The 20,799-nt window shown below is 44.3% G+C and overlaps 1 long non-coding RNA gene across 1 annotated transcript; it reads left to right on the top strand.

Moving 5' to 3' along the window:
• The first annotated feature begins 576 nt into the window (after positions 1–576).
• On the top strand, positions 577–13,901 carry LOC144166106 (uncharacterized). The gene is made up of 3 exons (XR_013321573.1): positions 577–717; positions 11,448–11,505; positions 13,608–13,901. It is a non-coding gene; the product is annotated as an uncharacterized LOC144166106 (long non-coding RNA).
• Positions 13,902–20,799: the final 6,898 nt, after the last annotated feature.

The raw sequence follows: 20,799 nt of genomic DNA, 5'->3' as shown, positions 1-20,799 counted from the left end.
AAAAAACTGGGTGGGTGACCACCTACAGCTCTGGCATAAAACGAAGAGGCAAGTAACTCGCGAGATGTTTTTTAGTTTGCTTTGGGGAGTATAAAAAATTTGAATGTGTCCAAAAAGGATTTTCCCCAATATCAATCTGTGCTATGCTTTTAGAAAGCTCCTAAACAGGTCGTATCGGTTGTTGCTTTTACTTGGTTGAAAAAGCAACTAAGCTTTTGATCCTCGACATCCTGTCTACAGACTTTAGGCGCCCTCAGGATGGTTTTGTATCATCCTTACTGACTGCGTAACTATTAGTCAGGTTAGTGTCATTAGTGGCAGGTAGTGGTTTTTTTACTACAGCCTTATAAGCTAGCTGCGGAAAGGCCAGCCATAAGACCCAAATTTTGTCTACAGGCATATAAGACAATGTACCTCTCAAAAAGACAATCTTTTTGTTGTACGCGCAAGACGAACGTGAAAGGTAAAAACACAAAAAACTCAGGGTTCTTTGACAACACCTTCTATTGTTTTTTGCAACGATTCTTTTTCATATATAAAGGAAGCTTGTCACAAAAATAGTTCTCGGTGTATTGGTTTATGCATTTATCTTTTGTCCTTGAGAGTATAAAGTGGGATAGGCGTTCAGAACAAATCTGCTGCTGGCATAGAAACTGTTTAAGCAACCATGAAATCAATTGGGATTTGTGTAATTATCTCTTTCTTAACTGCTCAGCTGTGAGTATTGCTTTCAGCAACAAATATGTATTTACATTATCAGAAGGTTGAAACAGTGGAACAGGCCCATGCGTCTTGGTCCTCGAACGAACAAAAATGAATGCGCTTGATTATGTGCTTTTTTTATGAGAGTTTGGTTCTCTTTAATAATTTCGAGTATAAGAAAAGTTTTGGTGCGGAAGAAAAGGCGATCCTTGCTCGTTTACTGCGCAGTAAAGCTAATCTTTGAAAGCCCTTTTTGCAATCAATTACCAATTTTAAGCTGGTTGTTAGCGGAAAAAAATTTTTAGGAAAGACTTAAACTCTCAAAAAACCCGAGTGAAGGGAGATCTTTTAAAATTCGCTATAACTGCGCTTGTATTAATGGTACATCACGGGGCTGCGGAATACATTAGCAAGCATGAACACCTTATTTATTGGAATTATAGACATATTCCTAGCCTGAGCGCCAAGCTTTAGGCAGGAGTGGGTGAACGTTGTACAAGAACATAAGCCAAAGAAGAACGCAGAGATAGAAAGTTCAATTTTCTGTAGAACGGCCACTACTATACAGTATTTACGCAGTTTTACCTGCACTTGTATGTACAACAGTGTGGCTTTTGAGGCATGGTAATGACAAACATGCATAAACAATGCAATAAGTAGGGCCACACGCACTCAGTGCATAGCAGGATAATAGAGAAACGGTGAGCAACTTTTTTGCCACAATACCAACAGTAAAAGCAATTATGAAACTTCTTTTAAAAAACGGGAATACAGGGTAGCAGTTAACCGTATTAAAAGGTAACGCATGCCAATCAGCTGCCTTAACATAATATATAACAGAATAAATATATTTGCATATGGGCGTAATGTTTTCACATCATGAAAACAGTCACATCAGAAGGCCCGACGAGAGACTGAGCTCCGAACCCCTTCGTTAAGTTTAAGCTTTTTACCCTACCCAGAGAGCCATTTTAAGGCCTTGGTGAGAGACGGGAAATCCGCACAGTAAGTTACCATCTGAGGGGTTACCATAAGGACATTGCTTTGGACAAATTACGTAGCAGTTTTGAATAACGGGTTCGTAGCTGAAGCAACTTGCAAGTACCAATGTGCACGTACTTAGGCACTGAGTACCCTCGCATAGAGAATTCTGTTTAAAGAAATGCCGTTATAAAAAAATTACGATTTTTACGAACTTTTAGTGAAAAAATTACGCACTTTTAGTGAAGCGACAATATTTCAATTTCAATAGCCTCGTCTACATCAGTATTTTTCGTACATATTGACGAAAACTTTCAGCTTACTAAGCAACATGCATGCTTTATGCGCATCACCTATGAGTATACTAAGGAGTAGTGTTTGTAACGTTGAGTGCGCACTTAAACCGTCAACCTTTTATTGGTAGCATACCAATATCTCGACAATTTTTTGTTTTGTTATGTCCATTTTTAGCATCGTCGTTTGGTGCTACTTTCTCGTGCCTTTTTCTTGAAGCCGTTTGTTTCTGACAATGGCCTATGTGGCCGCGTAAAACTATTCTGTTTTAACAGTAGGTAGGACGGCGAAACGTACATTGTTTCTCTCACGGCACCCCTGTCCTCCCCAAAATAAAGAGCGATGAATGAACGAAACTTTATTAACAAATCGGGAGCTTCGTAGCCTAGTTGGGGAAGAGGGAAGAAGTGAAAGGGAGTGGGATAGCCATCGGGTCTTCCGGCCAGATCTGCCTCTCGCACGAACTCCCACAAGGAAACGATTGTGCTCGCTGCGTCCAAGTGAGGGGCGGGGTGGTCCATTCCTCCAATAAGGTAACGCATGCATCCGTGCGCTTGTTCCTCAGCGGTGAAAGGCCGGGGCACGACCACAGTGGGTGCCTTAACGTTGAGGAGGCACCGGTATTGCACGTGCAGCACGTCGCAGTGGCTGCCTGGTCGCCCTCCCCGTTTTGATCGGATAAATACCTTCGCGCACCTTCTGCCTATTTGATTTCCCAGGCCTCTCAAAGGGTCGCCCGGCGAATCCGCTAGGTTGCCGATAACTAGCCGAAGGCTAAGGACCCAGACGTCGTTGCTTGTATTTGGTACCTGTGAAAGCTTCACAATAAATAATTTCGATTTCAATGCCACAACGGCTCATGCCTGCGCGACTGGTCGGCGCTTGGAATCTTCGTCTGAGCAGCTCAGGGCCAGCGTTCTTTATTGGTTGGAGGTTATTTAGGGGTAAGGGTGGAAGGGACACGCTTACTTGTGGTGGTGTACTCAGGATACTGAGGCGCAGCTTGTGCAGAGAATAGAGTGGCTGGCTTAAGCATTGATTTTGTTGATGGATGGCTTGGTATGGAAGTGATGTAATTCAAAGGGGACGCTACAGTAGTTTCTCTTAAAGCTAGGGATTGGTGAGCGGGGAGGGGGGGGGTAGCTTATTGCGGGAGATACCGTAGAGGTCAGTAACCTTCCTTTGAGTGGTGAATGTGTCCCTGGCACCGCAAGTGCGTTGACAGGAAGAGGTCACACCAGGTGCACGCGTGACAATTTGCCATGATGCATTATTGGCAGAGCAGGAGCTCCTGGACGTGACTGCGGTTTAAAGGTGGAGGCGTGCGGCAATAATCAAGCAAAAGTATGAGTATTGAGCAATCTGGTACACCCGCAAGCCTACAGCTTTGACCGTTAGTTTTATAGTTTTATGTCCGCGTCGCCGCCGGCTGATATAACACGATAATATCATGTCCATAAATACTATACTGTAGCCATCATTAGCGAAAAATTGGGACGTGGAAAACATTGCAATAAAGCGAAGGGGAAGAGTTTTGAACTTGTGCGATTGGCGGCAGGCGGAAGTTTTCAAAAACCGAAAAAGAATGGAAGACAAAAGAAATTGCTAGAGGCAGAGCGCTCTGCCTCTGTGTATTCTGTTTTGTTTTTGTTGTTTACGTTGTTTGATGTTTTAGAATATTCTGACTTGCCCGATCTCCCAGTCGCCCTTAGTAGGTATCCTACCGGACAATTTTCAAGGAATGCTTTGCCGTAGGTGTAGGTACGTTCACACAGATATAGACGGGGAGGCCTTGGAGAACGGGTTGCAGGAGTGACCTGTTCAGGTGCCTTTTGTATGTCTCGCAACAGAACGGCCGATGAATAGAAATATGTATGTAAAGGAACAAATGTACAGTCATCAAAACACGAGGTGCCTGCCTCCGCCCAGAGTGGCAGCTCACGATAGCTACAGCCTCATCTTTGACGCCTGGTTATCGGCACTCACGATGCTGCCCTACAGCACTCGGGTGCTTCAGCGCATGCACACAGCCTGGCTTAGCAGCACGAGTTCTATCGTAAGCTGCCGCTCTGTGCATACGCTGGCATTTCTCTCTTTGTTGTTGTTAACAATTTTGACTACTGTACGTCACTAGCCTTGAGGCCCGCGAGGACTTCATACATGTGAAGGGAAAGCAATAGGTTGTCGTCAACATCTGTACTGAGTCAAGCAACCACGACTTCCTCCATGGCTTCCGCTAACATGAAGTTAGCGATGTAGGACGAAACCATGTTGTTGGGTGGAAGCGTTTTCTTGAGGTGGTGATTAATTTGTTCTCAACGCAAGTAAACTTAAAGGGAAGGGTTCCTGTTTCTCAGTAGCTATTAAAAAGAGTGGCAAGGTATTAGATTGAAGGGCCGTGTTGAATAGGGAGCATTTAATTTAACTGCGGTCACAGTCAGGTTTTCAACAAATTTAATGCTGCGTAGAACCGCCCTTACATTCACTTCTAACGAGCTGGACCAAGAGAATACTTAGGTAACGGTCCTTTAGGAAAACAATCATTCCACTTCTTCCTCTCAGTATGGCAGATGTAGTGGAAATTGTAACCGTATAGGATACGTTTATGTACCGTGGAAACCCTTTTTCCCGGCGTGGGAGCAACTCTGACATTTTTATTTCCCGAATGGAAACACAAAAAATGAGAATTGACCTTATGGCTGGGAGTAGTAACGTACCACTCTAATGAAGCGTGGCTGGAGGCCGCGGTGTCATTCTTGCGTGGTAACTACTGCATCCACACAGTACAGCTCATTGGTTGGACATCCATAACAGCTGAACATGGCCAGGCTGATGTCTGGCGAACTTCACTAGCGGTGGGTGATCCGTTACCATGCCGGGGGAATAGGGAAGCCCTGTAAAGGTTGCATGTATGGGGCATGCCAAGCGAGCTGCTCTGCGCCTGGGAGGAACTGATAAACCGTTGTGATTTTAATTCTCAGGGGAGAGAGTGCATCGTTACAGGAAGTTCTGCAGGATTGGCTCCCCGGGTGGCCATTAGCCTTTTCGAGGTTTGTGGGCGTAACAGGCGGATCTTCCGAAGAGACGTTAGGCTAATATGGCCACTCAAGGCAGCGAGACATGATGGCGGCCGAGGTAGGGGTGGTAACCACCAGAAATACAATCCACTCCAGGACTCCGGGAAAGTCGCCAAGCTGTCCTAGCTCCCTGCCGTGAGAGGCGTTGGTACCGAATCGGATTTAACAGAGAAACGCCACAGGTGGAGCCAGGTGCGTCGTATCTGTGAGTAAGTAGGCAAATCAGCAATAGGCAAATCGTCTGCTCAGTGGTCGCTCATCACTTCTAGCCTTCATAGCGTTGCTAGATGTGCGGTACCCCTTGCGGCTCATAAGTGTGGGTGGAACATTCATGGGGCGCGCAAAGCCGTGTCATGGTGCGTCTTCCCACTTGCTCGTCCTCTTGTAACTGATAGGTTAGCTGCGATGGACTGACTGGTAGGTGCTAATACATTGCTTTACCTGCAGCTCCCCCTTGGGGGACGCCCTCCTGTGTTAAAGAGGAAAGTCACTGTGTTTAATCACGGCTCGTCTCCATGAGGGAATGGGCACTCTGAACGGAATAGTTGTGGATAGTGCTCCAGAAAGAGGTGTTCTTTGTGATGGTGGTCGCAAATATTCCGCCCGGCCTACGTTTACCACCACAACTAGGACCCAGAACCCGGGTTTGAAGCAAAGGCATAGCTAGACGTTGTCGTGGTGGTCTTTGCAAAGCCTCTATATACCTGTTGACAGAGTGGCAAGATATTTCACTGAACGATCGTATCAAATAGGGATAATTTCGGTAGGGCGGTAACTGGCAGGAGTTGACTAAAAATGGAGGTCGTAGTGAGCCACCTTTGTTTACACCTTAAACGATTGCGGTAAGGAGGATGATTATGCGAGTGTCCTCCAATTGAGACATATTCCACCACTTCCCCTCTGTATAATAGACGTCGTGAGAAGGGTAAACGTCTCAGACACATTTTACACACTGGAAACACATCTGAAATGTTGCGGCAGGAATGGGTATGTCTTACAGAAAAGTGCGTGCCGTCATTGTAGCAAGCAATATAATTCGACCAGACGATAGAACCAACGGCATGTCAAGGCTACGTAGGTTGTTCTTTCGATTTGTGACCCGTCTTCACTGATTTTTCGCGCCGTAACGTTTGTGGCCTTCTTATCTTTTAAGGACGTGTTACTTGATTCCGCCTCTGGGACAGCAATTCCTGCTTGGACAGCGCCGACTGTCGCTGTTGCAGGGAAGGCTGCGCTGTCCGACGGGCTGCTTTCTGCTGTAATTCAGCAGCGAGGCGAATGACGGCATGCTGGCGTAAATCTTTTGGCTACATTGGGAAGGTTAAAAATTGGACGAAGTCAGCCACGTCATCTATGAGGTGTTCCCTCACCGCTGGAGACCAAAGCGACGTACGCGCGTGATCGCAGACTGTAGTCTGTGAGCACGCGCACTTGTAGTTTTAGGCCACGGCGTCAGAAGTCCTTGATGCTGGCGAAATTTATATAAAGTTAGGTGCCTGATATGCCATTGAACGCAGCGAATAATGCCCGGTTCAAGCTTATGCAATTAAAATGGGAGTGAACTTCGATCACATGCCACAATTGGACAGAATTGTGCAGGTGGCCTGTAAACGACCATTTGCATCTGTCAATCACCATTGAACGCATGCATTGTCGTCCGAGCTGACATATTGACATACGCGAATTCACGCGGAGGCTGCGAATGAGGCTGTTTTTTTATGTCTCATTCAGGCAGAAAGCGAGATCACTCCCCCAGCTCACAGACTCGTCATTGTATGTTATCAAATACGTATCAGGTTAAGCCCAATAAGTGAGTGCTGCCGTAAACAGACGTCATAAAGCGGAATTATCATTTGCTGACTGTTGCCCAAGTACTCAAATTACTGCCTGAGTTTGATGAAATCTCTTGTGAGTTGCACAAGCTCAATTTACTGAATTTACGTTGGGCGTGTTGCAATCTTAGATAGAGTTGAAAAGCCCAAAAAGAGTGCCAGAACAGGCCAAGCGAGAAACTACAAAATGGACGCGCTGGTAGATTACCTTGGAGGCCAAAAATTCTAAGAAACCAAGAAAGCTGAACAATGTCTTCTATAGACTGCAGATTCTTTGTGGAGCTATGGCCTCTAAGTCGAAAGGAACGTCATACGTTCGTGGCGAAATGCTTGACGGATACAAGGTTTTGCAGCTTATGTTCTACGAGCTGCGAAACAGCGCACCTTAATGTTGTGTGCATGGAGTAATGAACACGCCTAACGAACCCCTTCATAGAGCAATGAATATGCACCGAAACACGCACGGACAAGTCGAGTTTACACCAACCCTCGGCAAACCGCCAGATTTCCATGAATTCAGCGACCTGCGTCTGTCATTTATGTAACCCAAAAAGAAGCCGCTGATATTCTACGAATGGTTAACACCCACTCCCATAATTTCCAGGCGCGCCAAAAAGGGGCACTGTTCCGCAGAACAAAATTGGGCGTAAAGGGTGAGGAATCCATGGTCAACCTCAGTAAACTGCCTTCATACACTAATATCAAGACGTTTCTTGTACTTCACTAATTTCTGCGGCATTTTTATGGTACCGGTACGTAAGAAATGACCTCTGTAAGGTATTAGACATCTCTGTTCTCGCATTGACGGTGACAGGGATACCAGTTTTTAGTAGACAAAGACACGGCTACAGTTAAGCGAGAAAAACATATAATTTCAGAAGCCGGTGTATTTACAAGGAAGGCCGCCAATATTTTACTTGTACAACGAAAGATAAACTGAGCCTTAAGTGCTGCTGGAGCACCAGTGTATGATAAAAAGCTATTTGTCCACTCTCTCGCTCATTGCGAACTCAAACCTTGTTCTCCCCGTGCACGATCTCTCACCACGTGACGTAAAATGGAACAATGAACTCCATTATTCGGACGCTCCTCTATCTCCTTTCTTCCTTTCCCAATCTCCTTCCCCCCCAATTTCACGTTCCTCTCAATATTTTTATCCGCGTGACATAAGGAGAAGAAGTATTTCAAGTCATCTTTTCTCTTAAAAAGAAAGCCCTAGGTTTAAATATGATTCATTCATTAAAAACAAAACTCGTGCCCAGAGATATAAGGCCTATTTTGGCCTAAACAGTTAATAAGTTATTTAAATCCTGTGCATTTCCTGATGCTTTAAAAGTCGCAAAAATATCTGCTATTTTAAAAACTGGCACCGCTTGTCAATTAATAACTATCGCCTCATTTGCTACTTCTTTTTTTATCAGTAAAATAATCGACAGAATTTTTACGCGCGTTTAATGTCGTACTTGCACAATTTTAACCTACTGTCTTTTCATCAGTTCGGCTTTCGATCCGGCTACTTGACTGAACTCGCATTACTCAGCTTTACTGATCGGATGAAATTGGCCGTTGATGAAGGGTTCCCTGGTGGAGCAGTATTTACTGACCTCACCAAGGCTTTCGATACAATAAACCACCAGTTACGTCTACATAAACATGAATAATTTGAAATCACAGGTCCTGCTTTTCAGTTTACTCGCAGTTACAAAATAAACCAGTCCCAGGTAGTTCATATGAATAACAATGCATGGTCTACTAAGCCAGTTGACATGGGTGTACCCCAAGGTTCAATACTAGGCCCTCTCGTGTTTTTACTTTTATGAATGACTTACCTGGTTGCCATAAACATACTAACTCTCTTCTTTACGCCGATGACACTACTATTTTGCAACTTCCACAACAAGCACTGAATTTGTTGGACGTGTACACCTATACTTTTCTAGCATTTACCGTCGGTGTGTTGAAAATCATTTGCACATGAACTGCTTAAAAAGTGCATTTGTAGTATTTCCATTCTCAAAGAACACATATCTTTCATCCATATCCTTATTATTTAACAATCACAGTAATCCTGGGTCAGATACCGCGAAATTTCTGGACGTTATACAAGACAAGCATTTGAAATTTAACCAGCACGTGCTATCAATATTTATGAAGCTTTGTTCGGCATTCTTATTCTCATTTAAGGCTGCCCTTACTTTCAGTCACGCATCATTTTGTCATTCTACTATGCATACATTCATAGCCATCTTCCTTATTACAACTCACCCTGGAGTAACACATACACAACTCATCCTGAGCCTCTTCAACATCGTCACAATCAGGCATTACGGCTGATTACATTTGCTCCATTTCAATCTCCATGTATGCCCCTTTACGTTCAGCTATCTATACTTCCACTTAATCAGTTATTCACTTCGAACATTGATATACCGTCTCATCTACCACAATTTATGTTTTGAAGGGCTATCGAGACATCTTATCAACACAGATATGACTAGGTTTTCATCTCGTCACAACTTTCTTCTCCCTAAAGCCCGTACCAAATATGGAAAGCTAACCGCAAAATTTTACAGGTGTATCTGTTTGGAACAACATACCATAGAAATAAAGTCTTGTTCCACATTATGATCATTCTGCAAACAGTTGAAACGGTACTTACGTTCGACGATTTAGGTTTGCTAACTTTGTTACTGTCTTGTTTCTTATTTTACATCTTATTTTCCCTCTCATGTATTCTTTACTCCACGAGATGCTGTAATTGAATTTTGTTGCCTTGTTTCCGAATTTTTTATTAATTCTTTGTTTACTTTGTACATCACTGCTTGTTGCGTTTATTTTATACTCATTGTATTTATTCACAGGGGTCCCCCCACCTGTTTCTGACTTCGGGACCACCTATGTACTATAGCTTTCTTTAACAAATTCCATGTATTCTCTTGTATTCTAGAGAAATAAACTGAAACGCGAGACCATGTATCCAACATTTCCAGTGGGAGGCTTTGTGCTTCTTTAGTAACAAAACCGAGCTTTCCACACATCTTAAGGACAACACGTTACTAGCGAAATTTACAGGGTTCGAGAATTGTAGAACGTCGAACAGAATGTCATTACTGACCGCGTATTTGATCTCAACACTGCACAAATTTTGGGCGCAGATTATGCAAAGGAATGGAACACAATTACATTATTACAGGCTCTTTTGCAGCAGCCGCCCCAAAAGCAAGCACCTAAGCCAAGAAACAAAAGCACGTACACGAATGCCGGCACGTGGGAACGCCTCCCGCTCGGAATACACGCGAATTAAGTCGGCGTCGCCACAAACCGCTTTTCGTGTGAGGGCTTCGGCATATGTACAGAAGCCTCGCCTAATGCCGCTCTTCTATAAAGTCAGCCTGTACAATTCAAACGGGATCATGCAAGTTCTCCAAGTTAGGGAGGCCCCGAATTTCTCACATCACGATGAACACATATTTCCAAAGACCATTCTCAAAACAGGGCTATGTATTACCTTGCGAAGGATGCGCTTATATATGACTTTTAGCCCATTATATTATTGCGCAAAGCAGGATAGGAGAGATGTCTGGGTATTTGTTTGCAGTACTTTTCCGTTTGTTCTTGTGGCGCGTAAATTTCGCAATGCAGTTGGCACGAAGTGGTGGTCCACAAGTGTATAATTACGCGGAGCCTCTTGTGGGCTTCAGGTTTGCCTGTATTGCTATGTTCCATGACAGTTGAAATTTTCGTTTTTAGTGCTAACACAATAGCTTCTCCAGCAGATTTTTTTCATTTGTAGACTTTTGGGTACTTGAATAGTGAGGGTGTGACTCCTCATCTCCGCATTACTAACGTGAGCTTTGAGGTGGTGAATTTCCATATAGCTGTACAGGCAGCGAGCACACTCATCAATGACGTCGCTACATGTCAATACGAGGGAACTGGGGGCAAGGGCATGCCAGGAACTGACACGGCACACTGACCCGTCCACGCATTAACCCTCCGGGCGGCTGAGTACGCAGTTGAAACTATAAGGCACGTCGGACACAATGAGAGCATCGTTACCCTGTTAAACGAAAAACGATGTCCAAAGCAGTAAGAAGCACCCAACATTTCCAAAATACTCATGCGCAGGGATTCAGCTGCATTCAAAGGGAAACAAAGACACGCTACCGACTGCAAACCTCGCACCCCGATCCACGAAATTACCTGGGAACGGAGGTGCCCGATATATAAGAACTACGCTGGCATTTTCCCAGTCCCTGGGCATCCACATACATCATCAATGTTACCCCGCACCCTCCTTCATGTCGCAGGAGGATGGTCGACTCCAGTGCGGTAGCACAGCGAGGACTGGTGAAGCATAGATGGCCCAGTCTTGCAGTTGCGGTTTTTCTGCGCTCTCGATATATAAGTAAAACTGAATGTCCTATCTTGCTTGTTTCAGTTGTCAAGTTTAAAATCTCATTTTTTTATCGTTCAGCATTTCCAACTGCTGATTTGGTGTTCGTAAATTACTACACAAATTAGGTCTGATTGAAACCACTACGCTTTTTTCTTTCTGCAGTTCCAGGGCCACAGCGGATAATTGGACATCCATCGACCAACCAAAATGTGGTGGTATTGTAAGTACATTGTAATGATGCTTCCCCGGTGCAATACTGGGCGAAATCACAATGTTATTTTGAATGAATACTTTTTTTTTGCTGAGTGGCACTTGTTTTATTTACAAATTCCTGCACATTTGTGCTTCACTGACGTACAGAGGATTCACTGCAGTACAGTAAAATATTAGGCCTTTGTGAACTTTGAATGTCTCCATGGTGCCATGGATAATCCAGATTAACGTGAACGTATGTAACAAAACTTGAAGTAAGAATTGTTCATTTTTAATGCACTTGCGCCATAACGTTACCAAACGTAAAGTGGTGTGCCTGTTATGGCGTGCATATCACCGTAATTTACGATATGTAGTCAGTTGCGGTAGAAACGGTGCGGTACCAGCCTGTTGCAATACATAGATTCTCATCACCGCGGTGCGACAACTGTACACAAGGAGCGACTGGTACATGAAGAAGTATCCAACTACACAAGTCGCTATAATAGTCACCCCTGGGGGAAAATGGGCTATTTGTTTCAGGAGCGAATTCTTCTGTTTTTCCTACCACCGCTTTTGTCCCAAATCTTTGCGCTTTGGTATGCGCAACGAATTGCAAGGCCATACGTCGTAGTCGTAAATGTTTTGATAATAACTTAAAAAATACCCAACGTTACCATACAATGAAGTAAACTTGGCCAGAATTCTCTATAGCCACTTGAGCAGTGTTGTTGTTTACATCACTGCATTTTAAGGTTTATAGTTTGTCTTGTGCGTTCTCCCTTTTACTCGTACTACCGCGCTGCTGCTGGTTACACCACCTTTCATCATCGCTTGGCAATGAGCCACAGTGCCATAGTTTTACGCCTATATGAAGCCGTAATGTAAAGTTACCATAATTCAGGGACTTTCAGCGTGCTCAGCAACATCAAAGTCACTTCACGTGAAGGTTTGTGTACCGGTTGTCTCGTTTTGAGTGTACAAGACCACACCACACATGTGAGATCTTGCCGTACTGGTGTCGGAGGTGCGTTCTTGACTGGAATCCCTTGGAAGCCCTTGATTATAAGACCATCAATTTCCGGCATTTCTTATTTCATTCGACTCAGACAAGACACTTCCATGCTCTTTGCCCCACTCTCTTCCACTGCCATATACTTTGCACGCGGCTTTTGTGTAAGTGAAAAATTGAGATAATAGGAAGTAACTGCCAACGTCAAATCGTACCACTATAAGGACATTATAATTATGACCAAGGGTTCGCAGTATTACTATGTTGAAGCTGGCTTAGAAGGATAGGTTTTCTTGTTTGATTGAATGCGATGCAGGTCAAAAGATTTCTTATTATAATTATGACCAAGGGTTCGCAGTATAACTATGTTGAAGCTGGCTTAGAAGGATAGGTTCTCCTGTTTGATTGTATGCGATGCAGGTCAAAAGATTTATGATGCATTCGACGCGCGCTATGTAACGTGAATGAGTTATATCTCTTTAAAAGTTTAATATAGCCCAAAATAGTTTACGGGACAGTTTATTGATTTTCTTGTGGGTAATTATGCTTTAATGTATGAAATCTTCAGAGCGTTAAGTCAATATAGTATTAAACTATGGTGCTTCTATTTTGCTGGTTATATATGGTGTGCCTATACAGTGTGTCGTGCAACATGTTGGTGGTTGCTTCCGTATTTCCTGCATACAGATTTTCTATGACGGAAATAACAAAAAATTTCAATTCGTAACTCCAATCCTTATTAGTGACGCCGCTGTCGACTTTGTTTCTTTTCCTTTATTCCACGAAAACTTGTTAACGGAAACTGTGTATTATTCCAGCTGTGTGTCTCTCTTGTCTTCTTCGCCTTGTAACGGCTTTCTGCGCCTTTGCCAAGCTTCCAAGGATCTTTTAGCCAGAAATCCGATTAGTTTTTGTGGGAAATAAACCCGAATTCAATTGAAATAATTAGTAGCTTCCGTAAACTGCTTTATTGCATTTTCATGTAGAATAAGTGTAGGAGTTTCGCAATATTTTTTCAGCGTAACAAGCAATAAAAGCATGTTCATGATTTTCTCAGAAGCCAATATATTGCATTGTTATAAAGAACCGCCTTCTTTTTCCTCATCGACTTTTTTTAGTGCGGCTCCGGACTACGCTGCCCCCGAGAGTGCCGGTGCCGGTATTGTGGTTATGAAAGCACCTTGGGCTACTGCGGCTTCAGCAACGTGCTATACGCAACCCCACCACCAAGAGTTCTCTCGTAAAGTTAGACAAAATTAACGGCAACGAATTACTAAATCTATTTTTTGGCGTAAAACCATCCTCATAGTTTGCGTTTGTCATTTAAAAATTCTATAATTGAAGAAAATCGGCCATATGCCGTTAATAGGTCCTCACCAGTTATGACTAATAAAAGAATCAATTTTTCTAAAGTGGGTATGCCTATTATCAATCGTGTCAACGTTTTGCCTTTGCAAAATTTTCAGAGTGCCACCAATTCCGCACATCACACGATGGGTAATCGAGGTATTGGTTTTTAAGAAACAAGCAAACTGCACACAAAAAGTTCATTTACCCTGCCTTTGTATTTTTGAAAAACAGTTTGATGCTCTTTATATGCTTACATGACTTACTGCGTCCTTGTTTGGCGAAGACCAAAAACCACCTACTAGCACTTCAAAAAAAAATATTCGACACATATTCGCCGCCGATATCCACGCTCACAATGAGCCACGTTTGCCTCGTTTTAATTCAGTTTTAATTCTCAGTCTTTACTCATATCGTTTGGCGATAACGTACCTGAAGATTTACAAGCTTCCCTTAAATATCCATCAACTTGGCTTTCGACATATCACACTTCTAACACGAAACCTTGACAAATATCTTTTCGAGGATATCCTATGGGGAACAAATACTTTCTCTCTCAATTGTGCTAAACAGCCTGCGTAGTAGACGTTATCTATACAAACCATTAGCAGAGAAACAATGCGCCCTTTTGTGTTCACGAGGTTTATGAAATTTTTTCAACGAAAATTAACCTATACTCATTTGTTAATCAACAATATTTATGCTTATTTTAGTGTCTGAGTTGATGTAAACTGATCATCCCATTATATGTACATTATACTGTTGTTTGCTTTTGTATTTGCCACCCTCGCTGTGCATTCTGAAATGAGGCCCGAAGATTTGTCAAGTGGACTGCTCTTTAGTTTTTGTGTGGGATTTTTCCACATGTTATTAGGAAAAATAGAATGAATTATTTTATTTGTTTCGCTCATAGAACAGCATTAGTTGTCATGTAAGTGTAAGAAAAACGTAATCGCAGGAATAACTGTAAAACATATGGATACTCTTTTCTATTTCCTAATTTGTATTAACAGCTGGCTATTGATGCAAATAAATTGTCCCAAAATTCTTCATCAAGGAGTTACTTTGGTAACAGTTAAATCATACTTACCCTGCGATGATTGCTTATTCGAAATTATGTACTGTTCTAAAAACAAAGTCTCTCCATCACATTTTTCAAGCAGGGATGCTATACGGAACAAAATTATTCCCTCTTCACGTTCGTTAAATTTGTCTTACCCTATTTGGTTTGAGCAGGTAGTTGCCTAAGCCACAGGCCGAGGTTTTTCATTCGGCTGTTTTTATAGACAGGCAAAAATTTGCTCCAACATGACGAAATAAACAAAGTCCTGCTTGCTGTTGTACATCGCAAAACCGTCTTCACCGCGCTCTCTGCGTGCCCTCCTTTTCACCACAGCAAAAGCTCCCGGCATGGAGTGGAAGCGCAAGGTCGCACGCTTACGTTTCCAGTTGCTCGCTTATTCTAGCTTGTGCTGGCAAGTCCCAGTTTACGAAGGATTACAGAGCACAGAGTATTACCTCCCAATGTCGATTTCCCTTGTTCGAGCAGCGAAGCACGCGTAAGCGTGACCGGTACATCGTATATCGTGGCGCTCCACTCGAGGGCCACACCGGAGCTGGAGCTGGTTCACTTAGTAAGGTTCAAGTCTGGGCTAGTGGTTACTGCACTGTAGCTTGAGTCATGGTTCCCTTGCTTGGTGGCCAAACGTCAGCTGCAGTTGCTTCGCGAAAGGCTCGGAACCCGTGCGAACTAGTAAATAGCGAATTGAAGGCAGTGGGGATTCCACCCAGCATGCGGGTTGTGCGGAATCCAACTGCTGCGTAATTTGCCTGGCCACCGATTTTTAGACACTCCAATCAGGCAATATATATTCTCATATCTGAAGGTGGCCTGATATTCAAGGATGCTGGAATTCAAATTGGATGATGGAACCGAGAAGGTGTTGTGGTCGCCTACAGTGTTGTCGGTGTAATTCTACGGTTCGAGAAGCACCCGCGCCGAAAGATAAATGCATGCAGAGCAGGCGACGCGGCATTTGAATCGCCGACACTCGCCTGCATGCGTCAATTTATTGACTCCTCTTACGCTGTCTGTGTATTCTTCGAGATCTTAAGAGAGCGCAAGTTAGCTCTTATAAACTTGCTTTTCTTTCAAGACACTTGCGTCGTCTTTGGCTACGCGACATCCGGTGCTGGAGGTTACGATTTGTTATTTCGAAAGGACCGTTACTTCGCACGTAATTACCGTTCTTATCAGCAATAATTACCACCTGTGAGCTGTTCATACTCCGTTGCATGACGGCACCTATTTCCTCTCTTTATCTGCTATGACTGTAGTCGGAAAACTTGGGTTTATTTTTTTGGGAGTCAGTTCTGGGATCATGCGAACGAAGACGAAGTTGAGTGAACACAAAGAAGCGCACCACTCGTTAGGTGTTTCTACTACCGTCACCTTCATTGTTTCGCTGTTGAAGAAATGAAACCTTAAGCTAAGAACACCCCATCAGAATCAGTCCAAAGGCCAGAATCAGTCCAATTATTAGTGAGGATATCTTAACCAGTCGCTTTCCTGTCTTAGGTGTTCAGGCATACGTAAATAAAAAAGTTATAGGGACGCAGCTACTGCACATGATGGGCCCCGTGCGTAGTGCTGACAGTCCAGTGAGCTCGTGACGAACACTGATTAAGACCTCAGTCGCCTATCTGTTATGCGCCTTACGCATGTTTGTGGGATAAACAGTGAGAGGCCAAGGTTCACGTGGGTTGTGCGCATCAAGCCCGGATCATGCGCCCAATTACCGCGTCTGGTATAAAGCCAGCTCTCGTCTGCTGTCGGGTTAGTTTTACGGAAGAGCCTGGCGGCAGCAAAAGCACAGCATGGGAGCAGCATCAGGCAGACAAGCGGAACAACGATCCTTGCCCAGCTCACCTGAATAGCACATCTGCTGGGCTCTGACTATGTGGCTTGGTAAAAGGAGTCGAACGTTCAGTGAATGGCGAGCGAAGTGCCGTAATATTTTTCTGCACAATCGGTGCAGTGCGTTATTCAGTGTCATCTTGTTGCCTTCATCGTTACGTGTTTCAAACTGCTGTTTCTGGGGATGTCAGTTTTTTATTGTTTCAAAAAAGACGGTTTTTCCGGTTTCTTCTGTGTCGGCGTCACTTCGCCGGGAGGGGTCACACTCAGGAACCCTACGCACGTGAAGGACCTTCCTTCACTGGCGCCCAACGTGGTTTATATTCTTTTTGGTAGCATTTCGGCTGGCGTACCCGAAAATTTTCCCGCCATTTTTTCGCGGGGCTACCATGGTTGCCAGATCAGGACTGTTCTCCCCTTTTTACGGACTGCCTTTACGGGCCCCATATGTTTGTAGTACCTCCCCTAGGGGTGAAGCGAAAAAAAAAAAAGAACGAACCTGGGCCCGCGCCCGAGCCGCGAGCGCGCAGGGGTTTGAAACCTGAGCGGGCTGACAGATCCGCAGCCTTTACGGGCCCCAATACGTTTGTACTACCTCCCGTGGGGACGAAGCGAAAAAATAACAAACCCGGGCTTGAGCCCGAGCCCGAGCCCGCGGCGCGAGCGCGTAGAGGTTTGTAACCAGAGCGGGCTGACAGATCCGAGGCCTTTACGGGCTCCAATACGTTTGTAGTACCCGCGAATGTATGATGCGAGCTAATCAACAGAGGGCACTCCTGGTCTGGCAACCATCGTAGTCCCGCGAAAAAACGGCGGGAAAATTTGCGGGTACGCCAGCCGAAATGCTACCTTCTTTTTGAGCCCTGACTCGCTGTGCAATGATTACGTCTGCTTAGGATGTGTGTGCTCGAGATTGGTGGAGTTTTGTTTTAAAGTTTAACCTGATTTATGCAGCAGCCTTAATCAGAGCTGCTGCCCCGGTAGGAGGCCTGCCAAGAAACCGGCCGTGCCATCTGTGCGAGCATCACTCCATTTAACCAAGCGGAGAAACACACGGGACAAGGGTGTGAAACTGCGTACACAGCGCTTGTGTACGTCTTTTCTTTCGTTTGTTCCGTGTGCCCAGCTGTTTTGCTATATGGTGTACTGACTTGCCCAACTACCAACCCTGCACCACTCCATTTCCCGAAAAAGACATCAACCACGCGCATGATGCCAACAACGGAAGAGGCACACGTTCAATCGACTGGAAGCGGCGCAAGTAGCCTTGTGACTCACCGGAAATTTTGCGCTTGTAGTAGATTTCAAACTGCTCCTATGAATGCCGCAATTACGGCCTTTGTTTCACTCCGCTCAATACATGGATGCTGTATTCTGGACCACTTTAGGAACATCTCGAAAGCACAGCCATGTCGAACGATACTGAGCTTACTAGATCCAATGCCCTACGGTGAAGCGCGTTTAACACCAAAGCAAGCAAAATCCCCCAATAATGTACTTTGATAACACTGAGCAGAAGGAGCCGGCCTCGGGCAGCACACAGCGCACAATTATCGAATTGATGGCGCATTTGGTCGAGTTGAAAAACCAGTTTCTGGGGCTTGGGAATGCAAGACCTAACAGCACTGATCAATCGTTTGCCCGAGCGGCATACGAAAACGCGGCAAATTGTCCGTGTAGCACGTCACTGCAGTTACATTTGGCGGTAACAAGGTACACGGGTTATGCGAACCGGTATTTGACTTCATTTAGAAATTCTTTTGTTAACAACAGACCATGACAATTTCGGACGAGAGGACAGGTTAATTACTACGATCCTGCCAGTAGCTTTTCGCTCCTAAGCAGCGGCTTGGATGCGGCATCAGAAGCCAGTTACAAACATGCTGTACTTTACGGTGCGCTTCAACCAGGAGTTTCTGAACCGTGGATTCAACTACCGGAACAAGGATGAACTCTGTTCACGTACTCAAGATAAGAACTAAAGGCTGTTGAATTATGTGTGCTCATTACAGGATTTGTAAGAGCGAGGAAAACCGGAAGCACCCAAAGTAGAAAAAATCACCTGGGCTATCCCGACAGTACCTTCCAAGGTTTCATCCATACTTCCACTTCAGGTGGTTCTCAAGTTTTGGGGAGCTTGGGAAAGAGGCTTCGTCAATTGAGGCTTCCATGTTGACAAAAGCACGTTACCAGCCGTCTCCTTCTAGAGAGACCTTTTTGGAGCCATCGTGTGCGTGGACAACACTGAAATTGACCGGCCAGCCCCGTCGACGCACATTGCAATGAAAGCACAGTCGCTGCCCCCTCACAAGACTCTGCATTTACTCTTGCTGGACAATTTGCTACTAAGAAAATTTTAGTGGCTAGCAAAAAGTGGTAATCAGAGAAAAGTGGTTCGGCAACCGAAGGATCGCGGTTGCCGAAGGAGCTTAACAGTTTCCTGGGTCCTCTGTGACCCAGGAAACTATTAAGCCACTCCGGAGGTGTCTTCTTGCAAAATGTTGTGGAGGTGCTGCTCACTAAATACCGCATAGATCACATCCTACTACCCGCCAACCAACAGGCTGGCTTAAAGATTTAACCCCACACTGCCTTACAAAAATTTCATACATGGCCCATATATAAATCATATCTGGCCACATATAGTTGTATATGTGTTCATGTGTGACTATCGTTTACCATATATGGCGGCAAATAGGGCCACGTATGGCGCGATCAGCCCGTATATGGCGTCAATTACAGCCATATATAGCTCATCCCAACCATATATGGCGCCTTGTCCAGACATATATGGGGCTAGATGCTTCCTTGTATGGTAAGGGCACCACCCATATGACACGAACAGATTTATGTACTACACCAAATCCAGCCAGATATGTGAGCAGTTACTGCTATATACAATTGCTTCACGCAGTTGCAAGGCAATATATATGCAAATGCTCCAAATATTTAATTAACAATCAGGGGAATATGAATTCCACGAAAACACTTTCGCTTTAATTTTCAAGTTACGGCGCTGAGAGTTTTTTACTTCATTGAGATTTTTCCTTGGGTATTTCAAAACTACAATTAGTTTTAAAGCAGCTGCCTTAGTTCTTTATTTGCCATACATGCAGCAGTATAACAAATGGGTTTTTTTTTTCAACACAACATCTATGTACAGCATCGCCCAATAGCTCATTATGCTTGCTATGAACCACACCTCGCACTTAACAGCCTCAAGTTACGAAAAAAAGATATTTTCAATACAAAAAATAGGTTGAGGTTGCGTTTGAAGGTTTGAAACCTGTTTCGTAATCGGAGCGCTTCAAATTGCGTTCAGTAAACAAAGAGAACGTCCAGAAATCACACGCTGGCCTAGATCTCTCCGGCTATTATGAATATATTTTCCAGTGTGAGAAAGACGGGTCCTTTAGCAGTTTATACAGCTCCAGAAAGGTGAGCGTTCGGTTGCATCAGCCGCAAGTAACGTCAATTAGTCGATGTCACAGCCTTGTACAAGAATGACAATCAAAGACTCGCCTTTCATTATGCTTCAATAACTCCATCCGTATTTTGAGAAACGCTAACGGAATGCATACTGGAATCGATCTCGCCGCCAGAGCCATTCCACCGTTGTGATAATCGCCGATTCCCACACAGCTGCTGCTAGCCCTAGAGGCCATCAAGTCGTTTTAGGTTGCTGCCGCATTTCAACGCACTTCCCGGTATACATTCGTGCGCCATAAGGTGTTTCCAGACCATGAAGGAACGTTTTCAAGTGTCATTCATCGCGCTAATATATAATCTAAGAACAGCGGCTGACCCAGTTGCCTACTTTGGGGGGGGGGGGGGGGGGGGGTGGTGCATCTATATTGCTAATGGAAGGGTACATAAAGGAAGGTGCAACCAACAAAAATGTCATGATTGGGTTTCAGTTCCACACCAAGTGCTTTTTTCGGCAACATATTGCAGGCAACCACGTGACCAGTTTTAAAAAAGGCTCTCCTCGCTGCCGGGGCGTTACTCTTTGAAACGAAAAAAATGACTTTGGGAAAAAGCCGATT

This window comes from Haemaphysalis longicornis, unplaced genomic scaffold, assembly GCF_048455015.1.
Source record: "Haemaphysalis longicornis isolate Haplotype H1 unplaced genomic scaffold, Haemaphysalis longicornis Haplotype H1 scaffold_16, whole genome shotgun sequence".
Classification (NCBI taxonomy): domain Eukaryota; kingdom Metazoa; phylum Arthropoda; class Arachnida; order Ixodida; family Ixodidae; genus Haemaphysalis; species Haemaphysalis longicornis.
Note: the sequence above shows the minus strand (reverse complement) of the source record. Positions and strands in the feature narration are given on the sequence as shown.